This window comes from Chelonoidis abingdonii, chromosome 3, assembly GCF_003597395.2.
Source record: "Chelonoidis abingdonii isolate Lonesome George chromosome 3, CheloAbing_2.0, whole genome shotgun sequence".
NCBI classification, from domain to species: domain Eukaryota; kingdom Metazoa; phylum Chordata; order Testudines; family Testudinidae; genus Chelonoidis; species Chelonoidis abingdonii.
In genome coordinates, this window is record NC_133771.1 from 160475096 (window position 1) to 160490091 (window position 14996).

Sequence of the window (14996 nt, forward strand, 5' to 3'; positions counted from 1 at the left end):
TCCTGTTGCTGGTGGTGCCCAGTTTAGGCAGGCTAGTGCCTACCTTTCTGACATCGTGCTGTACCCCAGACGCAGCCAGCAGTGGGGCCACAGGACTCTGCATGCTGCCTCTGCTCTGAGCACTGGCACGGGCCAATGGGAGCTGGGGGTGGGTGAGGCGGTGCTTGCTTGCGTGCCTCCACCTAAGAGCCAGACCTGCTGCTGGCTGCTTCTGGGGCGCAGCGCAGTCTGCGGTGCCAGCACAGGTGAGAAGCCTGCCTCTGCACCCCAGCTGCACTGCTTACCAGGAGCCACCAGAGGTAAGTCCACACTCCAACCCTGCATCCCAGCCCTGAGCCCTAACAAACCTGGAACCCCTTCCTGCACCCCAGAGCCTGCACTCAGAACCCTGACCTCCTCCTGCACCCCAGGCCAGAGCCCCTCCTTTACCCCAAACCGCTCATCCCCAGCTCCGTTGGGTCACGGACATCAACAATTTTCTTCAACTAGGTCCCCAGAAAAGAAGTTTGAAAACCACTGCCCTCGGGACAAATCCTGGCCCAAGTCTGCATAGAGAGGAGTGCAGAGGGGAACGCTACAGCGGCCTGAAAAGGGAGGAGTGGCTTTCTAAGCCAGACTGTAGTAGCCTATTTCCGCATTTACCACTCTCTACTCCCTCATGGAAGGAAAGAGTGGTGTAGCTGATCCAACCACTCTGTGTCTACATCCCTATGAGCTAGGGTGACCAGATAGCAAGTGTGAAAAATCGGGACAGGGTATGGGAGGTAATAGGAGCCCATATAAAAAAAAGCCCAAAATATCAGGACTGTCCCTATAAAATCAGGACATCTGGTCACTCTATTATCAGTCCCCAGGGAGCTGAAGTGGGGCTTCTTCCATGCCCCAACTCATCTTTCTGGAAATGGCACTGGTTTTGCTGGTAACAGCAGGGGATGGAGTGCCTTTACTCGAGTGCTTTTGGTAACAACTTGTTTGTGGAGATTCAGATCCCCACACTGTCCTAAACCACACAAATGTTGCATCACCAGTTAACTGTTAAAACATTGTGCAATATTTTTGTTCCAAACCTGGCTTGATTTCTGAGGCCTCTATCCTTAAAACTTTTGCTGGTATAACAACGGTGGTTAGGGGGGTGAGATTTTTAATAACTTTATATACCAGCAAAAGTTCTAGGCAAAATGCATTTATATTGGCCAAAAAAAAGGTCCCTTTTTTTCCCAAAATAACTTATTTCAGGGAACTGGTATAGATTTCAGGTTCAGGCAAAAGCACTCTTTTGCCAGTATAAACTGCACTTACACTAGAAGGGTTTACCTACACAGCACTAGTGATACGCCTTTTCTAGTGTAGACTGGGTGTAAGTCTGTGAGACAAGGGTGAAGCTTCTGGCTTCAGCTACTTGAGATACGTGAACACAGTTTCTGAGAGGAAATTTGAGATAGGAAATGTGGTTTGTTTGTTTTTTCCACACTCTAAAGGTTGAAACTATTTTGCTCCAGATCAGAAGGAAATAAAAAAAAAAATTCACCTTTGTGTTGAGACTGCCCATGGAAAATACCGCCCCAGTAGAAAAGTTTGTCAAGTTATCACAACTGGAAAGGAGGGCTAGACTGGTCGTTGGGGTAACCCCTAATGCCAGAGTAACATGAACTTGGGAGGAGGGGCTTCAGCAAAGTGCTACTTGGCAGTGAATGTTCCAGACAAGCATCTTTTCCTAAGTAAAGCCCTTGGCTTACCCTGCATCTTGGTCAGCTCTGTCCTGCCTTACTCTTAAGTATCTACAGTCAGCACAATGTAGAACTGGAGTCTGGTAATAGCAAAAGCTAGTAAAAGTTACACTTTACAATGTAAACAAAGCCCCTGGCTTGAGTCAACAATATTTGAATGTACATCTGCCTGATTAAGGTTTTGTCACTTTTTGTTCTGCCTCTTTGTCTCTGCTTTGGTTTCTCTATTTTGACTGCAATTGCAGGTGGAACAGAAACAGGTGATTATTGTTAATTCTACATCTTGTTTTCATTCATACTGTCATGCTAAGGGGAAATGCTAACATTTAAAGTCATCATTCTTACAAAGTGAACACTTGGGTAATGCAGCTTGTCACCTGAGCATTTTAATGAAGAGCCCTCAGACCATCTAGTGTCAACTGGCCACGTCACATACAGAACATCAATCCGCTAATTAACTCTACCATACATTAGGGCAGTGATACTCTGCCTGAAGCTTGTGAGCCACAAGTGGCTCTTTGCAGCACGTGATATTAAAGCACTGTGTGATTTAATTATCAACCAATCAGGATGCTTTTACTATGTTATTAACCAACTGTAGTTGATAAAATAATAATAGTCATTTGCTGTGAGAATATACAGCAAAATGACTATTATTAGTCATATGGTTTAAATATGAATATATGGTACTACAGTAAATGAAACAATGAATTCACAGTACTATGGCTCTTTTGGGTAATGTTGTTCGCTGTTTTGGTTCCTGAATGACCGGAGTCCAAGTATCACTGTATTAGGGAGTTGTAAGGGAAAGGAACCTTGGATATCAAGGCTGTTACAGGGCTGTCCTAAAAAAATCACCTGAAATTATTATTTCACTGGTTGCTCCTGAACTAAGAGGACTAATATGTGCTCCAGCGTGGAAGGCAGCTGGAAAACTAAAGTGCTTCAAAGGTATATTTCCAGTAATGGGAAGCTGGCCTATGGTGCCTTGACATTGCAGAAGCCTTTGCAGACACCCACTGTGCCTCAGGGCTGCAGAATGTCCCTTAGTGATGTTGAATAATGAAGTAAAAGAGTGGTCTATGGCACTGAATGGACACAGACAGGTTTCCTACTGTTCTTCACAGTTAAATTCATCTGCTTGGAGAATGCACTTCCTTGTATAGGCTTGGATGTTTAGCATCCTTAGGGGATACTCATGCAGTTTCCACAGACACAACCTTACAATGGTTCTGCGAGTTCCATCTGTAGAGGGCACTGTCTCATCAGTGTGAATCCACAGAGGCAACTCCCAAAGAACATTTTTCGATGTGAGCTGCTTTCAAAGTAAGAGCTACTACACAGGTGTGGGAGATAGAGATATGTGTACAATTCATTTTGTAGGCATGCTGCTCAATTCTACCTCTGTGGATAGTGCAGAAGCTAAGAGCATGGCTGCACTTGCAGATGTAGAGCGCTGTGAGTTAAACCAGCCCTTGGAGACCGCAGTAGGGAAAACACTGCAGTGCGTTCACACTGTCAGATTCAAGTGCACTAACGTGGCCACATTAGCAGCTCTTTCAATGTCACAGAGAGCAGTGCATTGTGGTAGCTATCCCAGCATGCAAGTGGCTGCAACATGCTTTTCAAATGGGGTGTGTGTGACAGGGAGTGTGTTGTGTGTATGTGAGAGGAGCAAGAGTGTGTTTCTGGGAGGCTGAGAACATATCAGCATGCTGTCTTGTAAATTCAGACAGCAACAGACTCTCCTCTCCCCTGCCCCTCTCTCTCTCTCTCTCACACAGTCACAGCAAGCAGCATTCCATATTAGTGGTTGCTTTGTCCTGGAGCAGATAAGCATGCCGGCTGTCAGAAATGGAGCTTTGAAAGGGGAGTTCAAAACAATGACAAGAGTGGCCACTTGACTTAAGGGGATTATGGGAAGTTTCCAGAGGCCGATCAAAGCGCAATAATGCAACACCTCATTCACACTGACGTTCGGGCGTTTCAGCCGGGGCGCAGCAAATGTTATGCTTCTTGTGGAGGCGGATTACCAGGAGTGCTCCAGCTGCACAGTCCAGGCACTCTAAGTGCCTTGCCAGCGTGGACGGGTCATGAGTTAGGGCATCTGGAGCCAGAAACCCTAACTCACAAGTGTAGCCAAGCCCTAAGTATGGCTATATTGGTACAACTGGTCAAAAGTCATATGGAGAGCAGCAGCAGAACTGATTCAATTAAAGGGTAACTGCAGCAAAAACTATTGTTGGCCTATAGACTCCTCACTTCAACACTACCCTGAACACAGCAGTGCATTGCGATTGAAGCATATATTACCAACTTTGGCCTGTTATATCCAGAATGGGGGATTCATAGAGCAGGAGAGAAAGCAGGGCACAAAGGGGCTAAACTGCAATGGCATGTTTTAAAATAAAATTGAGATTATTCAATACAGTAGAACCTCAGATTAAGAAATGACCAGGCAATCACACACTTCATTTGGAACCAGAAGTACACAATCAGGCAGCAGCAGAGGCCAAAAAAAAAAGTCAATACAGTACAGTGTTAAACATAAACTACTAAAAAAAATAAAGGGAACGTTTAAAAAAAAAACTCATGACAAGATTTGGAAACTTTCTGTGCTTGTTTCATTTAAATTAAGATGGATAAAAGCAGCATTTTTCTTCTGCATAGCAAAGTTTCAAAGATCTGTTAAGTCAATGTTCAGTTGTAAACTTTTGGAAGAACCACCATAATGTTTTGTTCAGAGTTACAAACATTTCAGAGTTAACAAACAACCTCTGTTCCTGAGGTGTTTGTAACTCTTGAGGTTCTACTGTATCCTGGTTAGCAAATATTAGTTTATTTACATTCATATGGTTCAGAGTCTACTATAGCCAAATCTACAATGTACTCTGCATGGACATTTTTGAAGCTGACAGGATATACATAATTTTACCTCCAATTCTCCTCATAAGAAAATTAGATGATGGATTTTATTGTATAGCAATAATACATTGCACTCCTGTAGTGCTCTCCTTCTAAGAATCTCAGCATGCTTTGCAAACATTAGTAAATTAATCCTCACAACACTTCTCCTATAGCCAAGGAGCATCGGTGCTGGTCCCTGGAAGATAAAATACTAGACTTCTATTGGTCTAATCTGTTATGGCAATTGCTAAATAAATGTTATGGTTTTAACTGCTCGGTCTATGGCTTTGACCTGTTTTTATTTGTAATCTATTTCTATAGTCTCTATTACAATCCTTGCAATCCCTTGTTGCCTTTCTTTTGTGTCTGTGAAAGGAGTAGTTTGGTTATTGTTGCCCAAAACTGCTCAAGATTTTGTCTCTTTGGGGGAGAGAAAACTCATGAAACTTTAGTCTGTTTATTTAATACCTTAGCATTTGTAAACCCTGATTCATCAGTGGCAGTTCACACCTCTAGTGTAACTATTCTTATACAATGGCCTGGGAAGTTTTTTTAGGAAAGTGTTTTGGAAGTGGAAACTATATTGTGCAACAACTGATTTCCCCACAAGTACAGCACTTCGCAATCAGTCATACCCGGAATAATGGGATACATTTCATTTGTACAATAAGATGATTTTTACTGTTTTACCAAAAATTATTTTGTGCCACAAGGGTAGTGGCATAATTCACAGTACTGCACCAATTATACTCACTTCCACCTTTTTTCTAGACAGTCATTTCCTCTTAGGGAAGAGTCATTGTAACCGGATAAAAGAAAAAACCTGAATTTGGCAGCATGAAGCTACTGTAAAACTTTAAAATGGTGCTCTGGCAATGTCGCAGAAGTCATAATTCATGTACTTTTAGGGTTGATCAGACTGATTCAATTCAAACCATAGTAAAAGCATGCTCACATATCCTGAAAGGAATAGGCCATTTTATAGCACTATGTAGAGGCAGCACAGAGTCAAGTCTGAACCGCATGTTACTGAACTGGTGACTAAACCAAGATACCTAATAGAAGAGTCAATGGGAAAATGCATCACAAAATGGATTTAGCACATTTATTGGACAAGTGTAGTTCAGATTATGAATACTGACCAGCCTACAAGGGAGTGTACAGATGTATATTCTGCAAAAACAGTGAAGTCTTACAGTTAGATTGTGCCTTTGCACTGTCTAAAGCAGAGGTCTCCAAACTGTGGGGCACAACCCCCTGGGGGGGTGCAGAGGAATGTTCAAGGGAGAACGCAGCTAAGGCCTGGGCCTGCCCCAAGCTGTAGCCCCAGCCTCCGCCCCAGATCCAGGGGGTAGTGGCATGCAGACAGGAGTAAGATGGGTGCGAGGTAAAAAGTTTGAGGGCCACTTGTCTAAAGCATATGGCAATGCATAGATGCCCCACTCTAAGGAAGGAAATGTGCCTCAGTACACTGGCAGTGGCATGTAGGGTACACGTAGCTACACGCCACAGTAACATGCAGGCAGCATCCGCACTGCAGTGTACAGGTATGCATGGCAGTCCCTACTGATGGAGCCTTTCCCTGAGGCTGGAGCCTCTCACTGTGGTGGAGAAAGGCTCCGACAGTGGGATCCTATACTGCTAAAAATCACTGTGTAGCTGTGGGAAGCGCTGCTAGCGTGAAGAGAGAGCTGCATAGGTTCAGACATCTGTACACTACAACCTCACTATCTACACTGCTATTTATACCTGTGAGAGGGAAGCATGCAGCATATGTACACAATGCACTGCCATTAAGTGTAGTCATGGCCTCAGAGAGGCTCAGTTTCCTCCCAATTCCTACTCCGGTAGTAATGTGCTAGTCAGCCATACAAGTAGTAAGCTATCCCCCAAAGCCAGCTCAGTTCTGCTGGCTGACATGTTGAGGGCAGAAGCAAGGCCCCATCCACTCCACAACCCTCTGTGTGGGGGAGGAAATAGTGGGTGCACAGTCCTCAGTCCGCTGTCTACACCCACACTATACATGAAGGCTCTTACTCTTTCTTATGCCACTGCAGAGGCACATAGCCCATAATTTGCTCAAAAAAAAATCCATAGACTTTCCCCATTTCCAAGAACAGACTGAGCAACAGCATTGCTATAGTATGTCTCATTACTAAGGGCTAGATTGTGGCTCAGGCTCTCTGGGATTGGTGCACAGTTAGTGAGGGTCCACTATAGGTATGGTGGAAGAGGCATTTCCACTCTTAGGGCCCAACTGAGCTACCCTCACAGTGAGAGGTACCTCACTTCCTGTATGGTCCCAGTGATTTTAGTGGGACTGCTCCTAGAACAAGGTCCCACTCAATGGGAGTAAGAGTGGCAGAATCAGCCTCCTTTTTAGGGGCTTATTTTTAAGCCCTTTGGGTTAAAATGGCCCATGCTTGTCCTCAGTATGACGGAGGGCAGTTGATTTGGAAATCTTGCTGATTTGTCACTCCCCCCCCGCCCATTTATCAGAGGCCTACGGGCACTCAGGTAACTGAGAACTGGGGTATTTTCCATCTGGAAACTAATCCACGTTTAACGCTCAGTGAGGGCAAGTGCTTCCGCCATCTTAGAACAATGCTTAGGGCCTCGGTCCTGCAGGGAGGACTGCACAGATGGATCTATAGGCCCACAGTGAGCCAGGGGAGTCAATGGGGCTTAGCCCAGGCCTTTAGTTCTGAACCTTTGAAGTCCTAAGTACTGGAAAATGGCAGATTTACTTTCCACTAATGTTGTACGTGGTTACTCCTGCAGCTCCAGAACAGCACATGGGATATCTACAGACGTTAGTCTGGAGCAAAACAAGTATTTAATAGAACACCAAAATGTCGTCTTAACAGAACCGGGAAGTTTTGTCATTTAAAACTTAACACAGATTCTGAATGTCAGCCCTAAGGCCCCCTTAGAGCTGGAATTGGGGCTTTTACACCACAGGCCACAGCAAAGCCACACAGGCCCAGAAGCAGCACCAAGGAGACTGGGTGGAGTCACGAGGCATTTAGGCAACATACTGAAATCAGTGGGAGTTAGGTACCTAAGCACCATTGTGTAGACGACCCACTGAGCCTCAGAGACACTTTCTGGTGGCTGCTCATGTTCATGCACAGTGAGCACTTGTGAGCTGGCAGAGGAGAGAGGGGTAATGGACAGGCCTTTTTCCTGTCTCCTTTTCAGATAACTGTTCCCCAGAGACAGCAGGAAGGAGCAGTCCCTGCCTTCCCTACACTGCTTTTGTGCATGGTCCTTTTATAGCCTTGCAAAGAGGGATGCTTCTTGTTCCCAACTGCAGCTGAACAAGGACAGCACATAATTTGGGCCTGAATGTCTTTTGGTAGCTCAAGTACGTCCACTACAGATCTTCGGTTGGGCAACATCAAAAACAGAACACACCACACAATACTTGGCATCAGCATTCAGGAATTTGTACCCACTTCCTGACAGATTTCCTGAAGGTTCATTAGCAGTGATTAACGGGCTATGACCATTAACCCTTGCATTCCTGAGAGGTGAGTGTCTTAACATAAGGTCTACTGTATACACGGGTTCTTTTCTTCTTGAAACCTCTTACAAGTTATTCACCAATTCTAACAAGATCAAAGACCAGCCTAATAGAGACCTGAATTCCTCTGGAGAGTTATCAGGTTTGTGGTGGATAATGTAAAAGACATATATCTACAACAATCACAGCCTCAGGCATTTTTCTTTTATACATAAATCTAAAAGGCACATTGATAGAATCTAAGAGGTTTGAGGTCTAATACAGTACTTACATAGCACTTCACATTTTCAAAGTCCTTAAACATCAGCTGCCTGGGAAGTAGATAACTTATTGTTCCCATTTCACAAGATGGGAAACGGACACAGAAATTAAGGAAGTCTCCACTAATTCTGAGTATCCACCTCAAGATACCTATGCCCTGATTTTCAAAGATGTTGAGACTCCACAGCTTCTAGTGACTTCAACAGCGGGTTGTGGGTTCTCAGCACTTCTGAAAGTCAGGCCCAAGCTGGGAACCCAAAAACTGAACTGCACAACATGACTGCACATTTTTTAACACTTACGCCTAAATGAGTTGCGCAAGGCTCCAGCAGGATTTCAGTCAGAACTGGATCTGAAGAATTCCTGCCTCGCCTCTTAGCTTGCAAGAAAAGCAACCCAAGGCATTTGTGTGATGGTGACACTGTCTCAGCCCAAACTAATAAAACCAGTAAACGTTCATCAACTACAAAGAAAAGCTCCATTCTATTATGTAGTAATATTCTGAACTGTCATTCAACTCAGGGAAAAAGAGGCCAAAGAGAAATGGGTAGACACTTGACAAGTAATTTAATCTGTGTTATACAACAGCTCCTGAAAGCTAAGGAGGTGTCGACTTGCAAGGAGTCCTCTATTTTCTAACACTCCAAAGCAGTCCCCAGAGTGTTAATGCTCATACAAACTCCCTTCAGCAAAAAATAGCATTAATGAGAGGTGATAAATGTCTTGTTACTCAGTGCTGTGAATATGTGGAACCACTGAGTCTTAACTCAGTTCTCCAGACACAGATTTAGCCTGCTGAGTCTATGAAATTCTCCTTTCAGCTCAAACAATTCACCACTAATTTGGTTCCAATCCTGGTACACTGGGTATAGGATATTTTGGTGGGGAACATTTCACTTTAGGATATGTCATTGGGTAGGTTTTTAGTTTAACCTACAATTAGCTTTTCCTTTGGTATCTGCCACTTCCTTGAGCTGTGATCTGTAACCTCACTTTCACTTAATCTGGAAGTTCATATACCTAACAGTGAAAAACAAAAACAGAGGGGAAAAAACTTCTTCCTGGTTGAGGTGGACGTACAAAGAAGGTCCAAACACAGTGCAGACTTCAGCTCCACAGGAGTATCCTTCAGCAGAGATCTTGGGAAGAGCAGCACATACAATAAGATTTGAATTATGTACAAGAAGGGGTTGGGATGGTAGCTAGGCATCAGTGACAATGATCATGAAGATGGCCCTGACATGCTAAATTTAAGAACGTTCAGATATTTTGATTCAACCTACTACAGGCAAAGAGACTAGTTGTGGATCTAGATCCCAACTTCACCCAAGTTTGAGGGTATACAGAGCCAGAGTTATAGTTCAGGCCTGGCTCTAATTATAGCATCTTCTATGCAGAAGGTCCTCATAGCACTTCACAAGCTTTATTCTCAAAGCTCTATACAGTGGTTTTCAACCAGGGGCTGAGACCCCTATGGGGCCGCCAGCAGGTTTCAGGGCAGCTGCCAAGCAGAGCCAGCATTAGACTTGCTGGGGCCCAGGGCAGAAAGTGGAAACACCAACGCATGGGGCTGACGCCTGAGATCCTGAGCCCCACCACCCAGGAATGAAGCCAAAGCCTAAGCAATGTAGCTTCACGGAGGGGCCCTGTGGAAATTGCCCTGCTTGCTACCCCTTGCTGCCCTGCTTTTATATGCAGAAAACCAGTTATTGTGGCATAGGTGGGCTGTGGTGTTTTTATAATATGTTGGGGGGGGAGGGAAGGGGCTGAGAAAGAAAAGGTTGAGAACCCCTGCTCTGTAAGACACAACCAGACTTTCACCTCTACCAACAACTTTACTCATCTCACTTCAAGAAAGATTTCATCTTCAGCACTTATGCCATACACTGTAATTTTTTTCCTAATCATGCTCACTCCTACTTACTTAATTTGTAATTCCCATTTAACAAAATACTTCAAAACAAATGGAGCCAGACTCCAGTCTCTCACCAGGATGCTCTGCACCATTCTGGCAGCACAAAACAGCTAGAAACTCTGTAGACCCAGCTATTTGGGGATTTCCCTTGCATAAGATGAATTCACCAAGCAGGAGAGAGTCAGTGCTGCTACTCTATATGCCACTTCTTCTAGTGACCCTCCTCCACCCCCCCACCTGCTTTAAATTGTGCCGAATTAGCCTTGGATTGGCTTCGGGATCTGGGATCTAGAATATCAGGGTTGGAAGGGACCTCAGGAGGTCATCTAGTTCAACCCCCTGCTCAAAGCAGGACCAATCCCCAGCTAAATCAAGGTGGTTCCCTCTCTAGTCTTGTGCTAAGTGCAGCTTGGCCAAACCAGAGGATCTGATCTGTGCCCTGAATGCACACAAACCACCATATATTTATGGCATAGTTCTGAAGTTCAGGTTGTAGGTTTGATTGCAAGTTTGAGTTTAGGGAGGGAGCCTAGGAGAAGGTGTGATTAAAGTGATGAGGTTGGGTCATTGTTTGAAAATCAGAAAATATTGACTTAGGCTGTCTACTTCCTGGATTTTGTTTGTTTGCGGTGACATGAAATGCTGTTTAGGATCTCTAAGTTAATGTAGGAGTTTTGGGGTGTGGGGATAAATATAAAAAAAATAGTTAACTTCTACAGCCGACTATTTAACAGAACAAAGCAAAGTAGCACAATGGTTTGGGACAGGAAGTGATCTTGTCTATCTTATTTAAAGAAAAGGATCACATTTTAAATGGATGAACGTCTGGGTCATTTCCGTGGAACCGGGTCCTTCTGTATAGTGATGTTAATACTAATGTTATAACATCAGAACAAAAGACAGAAATGCAACACAATGTGCAGAGAATGGAGCCTATGCCTGCATTTGCAGTGAAGTTCTTGTTTAACAAGCTGTTTTTGTGCTTTTTGGTTTCTTTCTTGCCTATCTTTTAGAATAAAAATAGGCTTGTATTGGGGTGAGGGGGAATAATTGAGGTAGGACGACTGCATGCTTGTAAAATTTCAGTAGCCACATTCATTTTTTCTCTCTCAAACTGAAAATGCAAAATGCCTCATGGTGACACTACAGTCTGCCAAGAGCTCACCCGATGATACACATAACTGCCGTGTGGCCTGGAATTGATCAAAAGAGCATTTTTTGCAGTAAAACTCCATATGCATGAATGCCTCTTCTAAAACCACAGTATCTAGTGCCTTTGTTAGATGGCCACAGCTCCCTGCTATCTCTGGATGATATAGTCTGGAAAAGCTTTGGTAGTTTTTGCCTTTGAGTTCTTTGTGGGGGTGTTGTCTCATCGGTTCTCTTTTCATTTTTTTTCCTGCCAAGCTGGTTTAATCATTCTAATGAACATTCTTGTTGAATCTTCTCTCTGCTTAATTCAGCAACATCTGATCCATAGAACATAATTGCTCTTGTACGATATAATATTATTCTTCTGTATCAATCAGTTTTCCAGTTCTCCAGCTGTGGGCTGTCACCAGAACTCATAAAGCTACAGAGGTTTCCATTTCCCCATTCATGGTCTTCCGTTGAAGGAGATCTGGTCAGTTACTTCCAACCAGATCTTCTGCAGATGCCAAGAGTACACCATATACAAGTCACTTGATCCCATAGTAGCTTCTTGGAAGCTCAGTGGGAATGGGCACTAGAGGTTCCGGGGCAGATCTGGAGAGGATCAGCTAAGTGTGAAGTCACAGTACAAAAAAGGTTAAGATTCCCTGCTGCAGAATTCATGCTTTGGCAGGGCTTCGTTATCATAGTGCCTTGATCTGTCAGTCTTAGGAAAGTTGCTATATTTGTGCTCAGGTTACTTTCCCTCACATCATTGTTACTGCACATGGAGATCTAGTAAATTAAAAGCGTATTTAAGCAAACTCAACAATGTGTCAGCTGGGCTTGAAATGACTGAGATAGTGATTGAGGGCAACAAGTACAAAGGTACTTCCCCTGATCAGAAAAATGCTTGCAGGATACAACTGCCTACAAAATGGGCTACTCCATCCAAGGGCAGGGTGTCTAACTAACTGTGTAAGAAAGTCACAGACTTCATAGACTTTTTCCATCTTTTCCTTCTACTTCTGTCCAACTCTTTATTTTTAAAGTATAAATAATCTGCCCCCTAAACATTTGGACAGCTGGCAAATATCATGGCTACAAGCTGGAATCTGCTTTTCGACATCCCAGTTGCGCTAGGACTGCTGATTTTTTTTTTTTTTATTCTGAACAAATCCCTGAGGAATGTGACCAAATCATGATGTGTAGCCACAAACTGGCCCTAAATCTAAATATCCATTCTCACAGGTTACTGCCATTATTCATCCAGACTGCTTATGTTTTAGCATCCTTTCATTTGCCAAAACCCAAACGAGGCTGTAAAATACCTTCTGTCCAGGCTGATGGCTTAACCCTTTCACTCTGGACAAGAAAAAAAAAAACCCCTAACTCCTGATCTTTTCCTTGTTTAACTGAGAGTTTGCAAAAGCAACAATCCTGATTTCCACATCATTCTCATTTCTCTGTTCTTGTTATTTTAAAACACTTATGAGGCAATGTCATAAATCAAATTCAAAGCTTGCTTAGTTTCTGTGGTGACCAGAACTAGCTACCAGTGGAAAATGTGTTTGGTAGGAGGTGGAAGGGAAATTAGATCTCAGTTCAGTTTCAACATTATTGCAACTGGCAATCTCAGCAAAGAGGTGAGAGACCCTGGAGTCTGACCTACCCTCTCCTTGCTGGGGCAAGGCTGAGATATTCAGAAGCAAGGGGATAATCCTTGCTCCAGACTGTGCGGTACCTGGTTCTGTGCAGAGAAGACTCTAGTCTCCCAGGAAGTCAAGCCAGCACTTTTAACCAAATTCAATTCACTTTAAAGGAGGAGGAAAGGAGTTTCTTGACATTTCTAGGATAACTACAATATAAAATCCAAAACTCATAGCGCATTAGCTTGGCCAAGGATACTTTGCAACATGACACAGTGGCTCACATTTTGAACTTCCGTCTTTCCTGCTGCTCAGTCAGAAGAAGGCATTGGGAAGGTGAAGTTCGTGGTTCACAAAGAGTTCCACCTTCTAGTGGCTATTCCTCAGCTTACACCGGCTGATGTGGCTGCAACTGGTTTGGCCAGTCTTCCTTCCTCCCAACTCCGTGCAGTAGCACACCCCAGAGTGCACTGCTCCATATTGCTATTGATGCTGTGCTGTGTGCCTATCCTGGGGGTGCTGTACCTTCTGCAGGCACAGTGTGAGAGAGCTACCCAGGGTGGATTCTCCCAAGGGAGAATCCTCTTAGGGCGGGCACTGTGTGGACTGCCATTAGCATTGAGGGTGTACTGGGGAAAGGAGTATGTCAGGGATGTATCCATGCTGCTGTGGCCATTTTGGCTTGTACTGCAAGTCATATGCAGCCTTGGGGAGGCCATAATTTAGAGCAGATCCCAGGGCTATATAAATTACACTGGCCTATTTCAGCCTTTTGAGCAGCCTATAATTGAGAAGGCACAAAAACACCTTTGCCCTCACCTTCCTCTGGGATGTACCCTCTACAGTGCATCTTCTGGAGGCCTAGGACAGAATCTCAGCTCAGCCCCTGATTTTATAAGCCCTGTCTAGACTTGAGGATTTTGATGTTACACCTCCCTGCTGTTGTGGGGACACACCTCATGTTCACACACAAAAATGCTTGGATAGGTGCACAGGTGCTGGCAGCACTGCTACAATTCCATTTGCTCAAAACAAGGCTCACTACCATTGTAACTAGACTAGGGAACTCTGGGAGAGAGAGTAATAGTGCTGCTGCCGGTGTTCCCAACACAGTCCCTATAAAGCCCCTGCAGCCCCTTCTGTGAACACTCTCTGTGCACTACATAGCAATTCCTATACTATTACCTGCTTTCTTGTTTTGAACTACTCCAATTGCTGTAATTTAATGCACATAAGTTCTTTTATTTTGGAAGGCACAATGCAAATGGATCCATCTTCCCAAACCGGTCTGGCCCTCACAACCATGGAGGGATCATCTCTCATATACACACTGTATTTTTTTATTTATAAAAATGCATTGGATCATATAATGAAAAATACATACAGTTCACATTTTAAATATAATTTGGTGCAGCACCTCGCCACCTGTGGATTACTGTTCCCACCACGCCCTGCTTTGGGGATCTGTGGGATAGGTGCCCACAGTACACTGGTACTGGAATGATTGGAGAGAATGCTGTGTATAGACACAGCACAGTTGGGCACCTGGAACAGGAAGGCTGGTGTGGACGCACTGCTCTGTTGGCCCATTACGATAGTTCATTTGAACCATTGTAAGTTGCAATGGTGCCATTCTCTAACACAGACAAGACTATATGAGGTAGATCTTACAATAGCCTGAACAATGTGATGGTGAAATCTTTGCACCATTCCTCATACAACCCTATTTGCCTTTGAGCAGAAGCATGGTCCAATACTTGGGGCTCTAGCTTGGGACTTGAAAGCCCTAGGTTCAAATTCCTGCTCTGTCACAGACTTTCTGGGCAACCTGGGGCAAGTGGCACTCTCTCTGTGCCTTAGTTCCCCATCTGTAAAATGGG

At 44.1% G+C, this 14996-nt stretch overlaps 1 protein-coding gene across 2 annotated transcripts in view; it reads right to left on the reverse strand.

Moving 5' to 3' along the window:
* Positions 1-14996, reverse strand: part of RBKS (ribokinase) — a 99748-nt gene that overhangs the window by 2242 nt on the left and 82510 nt on the right. The gene's annotated exons all lie outside the window — the stretch shown is intronic.